Source organism: Cupressus sempervirens, chromosome 2 (genome assembly GCF_028749045.1).
Source record: "Cupressus sempervirens isolate cs-2001-9-10 chromosome 2, ASM2874904v1, whole genome shotgun sequence".
Lineage (NCBI taxonomy): Eukaryota > Viridiplantae > Streptophyta > Pinopsida > Cupressales > Cupressaceae > Cupressus > Cupressus sempervirens.
This window is the reverse complement of record NC_143119.1, coordinates 632,362,869-632,369,382: the sequence shown is the minus strand read 5'-3', so window position 1 is coordinate 632,369,382 and position 6,514 is coordinate 632,362,869. Positions and strand designations below refer to the sequence as shown.

At 35.9% G+C, this 6,514-nt stretch overlaps 1 pseudogene; it reads left to right on the top strand.

Annotated features, from left to right (window-relative positions):
* The first annotated feature begins 605 nt into the window (after positions 1–605).
* LOC149574953 (uncharacterized) overlaps positions 606–6,514 on the top strand; it is a 6,959-nt pseudogene continuing 1,050 nt past the window's right edge.

The window sequence follows — 6,514 nt, the reverse complement described above, 5'->3', positions numbered from 1 at the left end:
TGAACTAATAAATGTCTTTCTTGTGTCCTATAGATTTAATGACATCATCATCCAGAGAGAAAATGACACCTAAGCTCTTGGTTTTCAAGTTCGAAGGGGTCCTAACCAAGTCAAGATTTCAGAATGAATATGCAGAGATAAAAGACAATGATTTGAGACCCATAGACTTGGAAGAATTTATGAGAATCTATAAGAAACCCACAAAGAGATCAACTTTGGTATCTGCTTTGATTTGATCAAGGTTGGTGAGCATAGCTTCACACCCAATGTTAGTGCAATCAACAGAGTTGATCATGACATTAGCTCAATACTTTGTTCATGAAGAAAGAGTGGTATAGAATGTGACAGGATAAGTGGTTCTTGACCTCTGACGTGATGATATTGAAAGGGTCTTTCATCTCCCAAGAGCGGATAAGTTCATAAGACTCTCTTATGAGATAGTAAAAAGGTGGTATAGGGAGCACCTGGAAGAAGCAACAAAAATCATTCAATTATCTTACCTCATTGAGAATACTCCTCTAGGGAGGATAACAGGAAAGGTGGACATGACAAGAGGATACATGAAGGAGGATATTGGTTATTGTATCATTATTTTGAGCAAAGTCATGGGTCTACTAGCAGTGAGACATTTGAGTGTTTTTATGGTAAACTTTATTGAGACTATCAAGACAGTGAAGATGCAACTGGACTGGGCCACCACATTAACTGAAAACTTGTGCGAGCAATTGGGGGCAGGCAAAGACAAGAAGAAGTTCTACATGACTTCTTACATGGTGTATCTACTAAAAGCTAGGGCCACAAACTATCCTGGATTGTACAAAAGCGGCAATATGTAGGATCCCAATGCCTGCCCATACATTGTCTACCCTCAACTAGTGAGGAAGAAGCTCTCGACATAGAGCAAAGAATATAGAATCATGAATGATGCGTTCATATTCACAATCATTCGATTCATAGAGGGAGACTATGTGAAGAGGTTATCTAATGATACAATAGCACAGATAAAAACTCTTGGGGCCTACTACATCTAGTTTAAGACATTCACCTATCTATGGGTTTATGGTGCCTCTATCAACCCTATGAAACTCCCTAGATATCCAAGTGATAAATTGGTGTTATTGGAGATTGCATGGCAAATCGAATTTGCATATGATAGGGTGTGGAAACAATAGAGACCATGTTGGACATGATCCCTGGTCATAGGACCTTATCAAGTGAAATAGAAGCAAGATATTCCATCCTTTGAGTGGGAGTGGGAACATTATCCCCTAGATGAATACAATTCTCCCTGACCCTATTTTGATAACATTGGAAAAGTAGAGTGTCTGGCTGATAAAGAATTCCATCATGAAGAGACCATTGAAGAACACTAGATAAGCACAACAAATGACTATGATGTCCATATTAGGGACTATTTTAGGATGAATTTGTATTTGGTAGAAAAGGCTCTCAAAATAAACATTCGAAGGAAATAAGGCAACAAGATACTAGTCAACTATTAGACCCCCTGTTCAACTCAAAAAAAATTAGAGAGAGACCCATCATGAATAATGAGGTTGACAGGGAGGAGGGTGATGATATTAATGATCAAGTGAGGCATGTAGTTAGAATGATAAAGGATTGGATCAAGAAAATTTTCCAAGTTGATCCAATACTTGATACTATGATCTTTCATGCTCAAGCCTGCCTAGATAAAGGTAGAGGGAAGAAAGTTATAATTCCTACCTTTGTGGCCTAGTCTCTCAACAAGCCAAAAAAAGTATACCAACCTAACCACCTATTTGGATACTATCACCCTCTAGAGAGGAAAGGAAAGAACAAGAGAAAAATGATTTCTCCTTGAAGGGTTGAAATAGAAGAAGCTGAAGCATAGACACCTCCCCAGCAACACGGAGAAAGTGTACAAGACTCCAAGGATTCTGGACCTGCTCAAGTCTAGGATGACCCTCAATTTCTTCCCTTTATGCCTAGCCAATTAGAATAGGGAGAGCATCAGTAGGTTTCCATTCCTCCTCCACAAGATGAGCCAACATCCCCTTTTGCCTCTATGAAATAGAAGAGGATTAAGATCCAAATGAAGAAGAGGCAAAGGGTGACTAAAAGAATGGTGCCTTTCCCATCTATCCCTGAGACCATTCTAGAAGGAGAAGAGGAAAAAGAAGAAGATGAATATGAAGAGGAATAGGTGCCTTTGCAAGGAAGAACCTGGCTAGCTAGAGCCACAAAATAGTTAAGAAGAAGAAGTTCCACAATAACACCACCATGTGGCCAAGAAAAACCGTTAGAAGTCTCTTCTTTAGAAGATGAAGTACAACAATGGGTGGATGAGAAAAGTAAAGAGGGTGATGACATTTTCAAAATGTTAGATTTTAATTTTATGCCCGTGGGAATAGAGTTAGTTGGCAACAAGATTAGGGATACCCCTATAGGTGAACTCCAACAACAAGACTTGATGCAGATCTTTCAAGATTCATAGGGTCCCGATCTTACTCTCCCATCTCCACCACAAATCATGGTGGTAGATAAAGGCTTAGTTATTCCTCCACCTTAGAGTTTAGAAGAATAATAGGTCAAGAAGAAACCTTCACAAGAGGAGGAACTAGAACAAATGGTGATCGATGAAGTGTTGAAGGAAGGACAAGTGGTAGAATATTCTCAACCACCTTCCCAAGACACTAAGGTGCAAGCTATAGGGTCTATTGAGACAAAGACCATAGAAGAAGGGCCCTCAAAAAGGGGAAGTACTCCAAGGAGGAGTGATAAGGGAAAGGAAGTAGCAGAACATACTCCTTCATCCTCAAGAGGCAGTTTTCAACTGAGCACATCCCAAGATGGCTCTAGAAAGAAATAATGAGGAGCACTAAGCCTCAATTCTGTACTGATGAGGAAGATATTTTTGAGTTGGTAGAGATTTTGAATAAACATGAGTCCCAGATGCATGAGGGAAGACCATTGGCATTTGTCAACAATACATAAGACCAGAGTTTGTTTTCTCAAGTGGTTGTCCCTCCTGAAGATGCAGATCTAGAAAGCCTTGGTCCCCAAGACTATCAAATCAAAAAGGTTATGCTTAGGAGGCCCACATGGGATATAACCTGATTGATGGTGACCATGGGGATCAAGGAAGTTCTTAGGATCATGGAGCAAGAAGAGGTCAAGCTTTAAACACTTCGAAGGCAGAATGAGATTCTAAAGGGATATTTAGCTAATGTGGTTGGTCCTCTAGATCCTAAACATCCTAAGGAGACCTTGAACACTGTACTTAGGAAAGGAAGAGCTTTGCATGTAGATCCAATTTTGAAAGCCTATCAACAATGGTGCAAAAAATTTTAGGATAAGGGACTTTTGATTATCCAGGGGAACCTAAAGTTACTACATGCTACATAGGAGAATGTGAATAGAATGGTGGCAATTTTGAAGTAGGACTTCAATATTATGGATGAAGTAAGGGCCCAGAGTAAGGACTTACCAAATTTTTAGGTAATAAAGGGGACCATATATAAAATTTTGGTAGATGTTATATGGCAGAGGAATAAAAAATTCATTCTGAGAGTAATTTAACTTTGACAAATGCCCAGTGAAGGATCAGCTTCCATTTTTAGCACTTCCAGACACTTCCACTTCAACTCAAAGCTTTCTCATTCTTTATTCTCTCATAATTATTTATTTTTTAACATGTAAAGGCTCATGCATCCAATTAATGAATAAAAATGGATGGAGTCCTGCTTAGCACTAGTTAGATTGTTAGTTTTTATATAATTAGTTTGTTTTATTAAATTAAAAGCATTTTACTGTATGAAGATATCTCTCACTCTCAACAAAAATTGAGTAGATTATTTCTTATAAATAATCCATTGTAATATGTAACTGGGGCTGCCGTTATTTTATTATTTTGTAATAAAATTATGCTTTTGCTTTAGAGTGTAGTAATTCTTGCCTAAATGTGTCATTGTTTTGTGAATTTATGTTCATGGAATTATGATTGAGCCAAAAGTTTATTGCTTTGTTTTTTGGTTGTGCAATTCATTCGTTGTGGTGTTTGTTATTGTTTAGACAAATTCCACTAACATAACTAACTTGAAAAAAAGTCATCGAATTGTCTCTACATAAATTTTTGTCTCACATGAGTGTACTTTCCATGGCCTTGTAATTTGATGAAGGGTGAAACATCATACATTCAGTAAGTTTCTCACCGATGATTGCATCGGTGGAGTCAAGGAAGTACTGCTCCTTTCATTGGTTATCTACAAATTTCTTTGAAATCTTAACTCACAGACGTGTCATTTTCCATAGCTTATGTCCAATATGAATTTCAATTCTATGTTATTTTCTTTTAAGTTTTGTTATTTGATTTACTAACCCCCCCTATTAGAATAGTAATTTATTTTAGTTGCATTGTTAGATTGCATTCATAAAAAACATAAAAAATACAAAAACATAGTTCTTTTGCATGTTTTATTTTGAAGGAATCAAAACAAACCAACAAATGCCTCCTTGTGAATAATCACATTTATCTTCAACTAAAAAGATTCTAGTAGGGCACAAGATCAACTTGAAACCTTGGAGTTGATTCACAAAATAAACTTTTCAAGAGAGGAGTTTGCAAGAATTCCTGTTGTTTAGTATCGTGCATAACGACAACTCAACAATACACCTAAGGTTATTGTTGGTGATCGTGATCCTATCTTTACTAGTCACTTTTGGAAAGATTTATTCTCATGTTTGGGTACTCAATTGGCTTATAGTTCTTCATACCATGTACAATCAAATGGGACAACTGAGGTGGTGAATAAATGTTTGGAAGGATATCTATGTTGTTTCACTTTAGAAAAACAATCTCAATAGGTAGATTGGCTACCTCTTATAGAATGGAATACTTCCTTTTATAACTCATAAAAAATGTCTCCATTTTTGGCACTATATGTATATCATCCTCGTTCAATCACATCATCATTAAAGTTTTCACCAAGAGTTCAACTAGTAGAGAATCACTTTCTTCATCAAAAATAGGTACTTTTAGGACTCCAAGAGAATTTAACTATGGTAAAAAATTGAATGAAACAACATGTGGACCAACATGATAGTGAAATAAATTTTGAAGTTGGGGACTGGTCTTCTTGAGATTGCAACCTTATAAAAAATTCTCAAAGAAGCAACACAAAAAGAATAATAAGTTGTCTCCAAGATATTATTGACCATACCAAATCATGAAAAATATTGGTAGTGTTGCCTAAAAGCTTTAGTTGCCACCAAAAACAAAGATACATCCAGTTTTTCATGTTTCTTGTTTGAAGAAGGTAATTGGGTAGAATATTCCTACTCAAATAGTATTACCAAAACTTGATTAAGAAGAAAGAATAATTTTGGAACTAGAGTGTATTCTTCAAACATGCATGAAGAAGCTGAGGAACAAAACCTTGACTCAATATCTCATCCAGTGGAAGAATTTACTAGTTGAAGAGGCCACATGACATGATGAGGAGTTCATTCAAAAGAATCCACACTTGGTTAGCATTGAGGACAATGCTTCTTTCAAGAGAAGGGGCATGCTATGCCCTTAATATTATTGTATATAGGTTTATGAATAGTAAAATTGTGGCTATCTTAATCCTTAATTAAGTCATGTTATCATTATTATATTATAATTTAGGTAGGTAGGTCGGCCTAGGTGTTATGAAGGGTTGTGTCTATTCAACCTAAGCATAATTAGGTATATATAGGAGGTTATGAGTCTTACTTCATCATTGTATGGTGAAGTGTGTTCTCATTGGAGATTTTTGGAGGTTTCCCCTCAAAGTGATGTATTACTCTCAGCTATTATCAAGTAGTTATATAATATTTCATATTATTTCTTCTATTGTGCAAGTTATTTCATTACAGGTACTCAAGTCCCTTGTCAGAATAAGTGATAATGAAAAATTCATGATGCATGATCACCTATGTGACATGGGAAGGACTATTTTTGTAAATTAATCCATAGATATTGGCAATCATAGCTGCCTATGGAAGCTATATGATGTACAACAAGTACTAAAGAAATGTTAGGTAAATAAAGCTACTTGGAAACTTATGATTATTTATCTTAAAGGGAAGAATTGAGTATGAGTTTTCATGTGCTAATCCTATTTAAATAATTGGTTAGGAAATAAAGAGTGTCAAGCATCTTATATTAGATGGAGAACTAGATGGGGAAGATTTTTTCTTGGACACAAAATGTTTGGAATCAATGAAAAATCTACAACTATTATGATCACCTGGACCTAGATTGGAATTTGGAACATCTAGTTGTATTATATTTGAATGGAACCAATTTCAAAACTCTATGGAGCTAGGGTTCACAACCAAAGGTAATTTTTGGATCTTAAAAGTATTCTTTGCCTTTTTCTTACTCATTTCCACAAAAGAAATTAATGCATCTTACTGCTTAAATAGGTTCCTAAATATCTCAAGGTTCTAAACTTAATTGCTACCTACATCTCAATGAATTTCCTAATCTATTAGACCACATATCTCT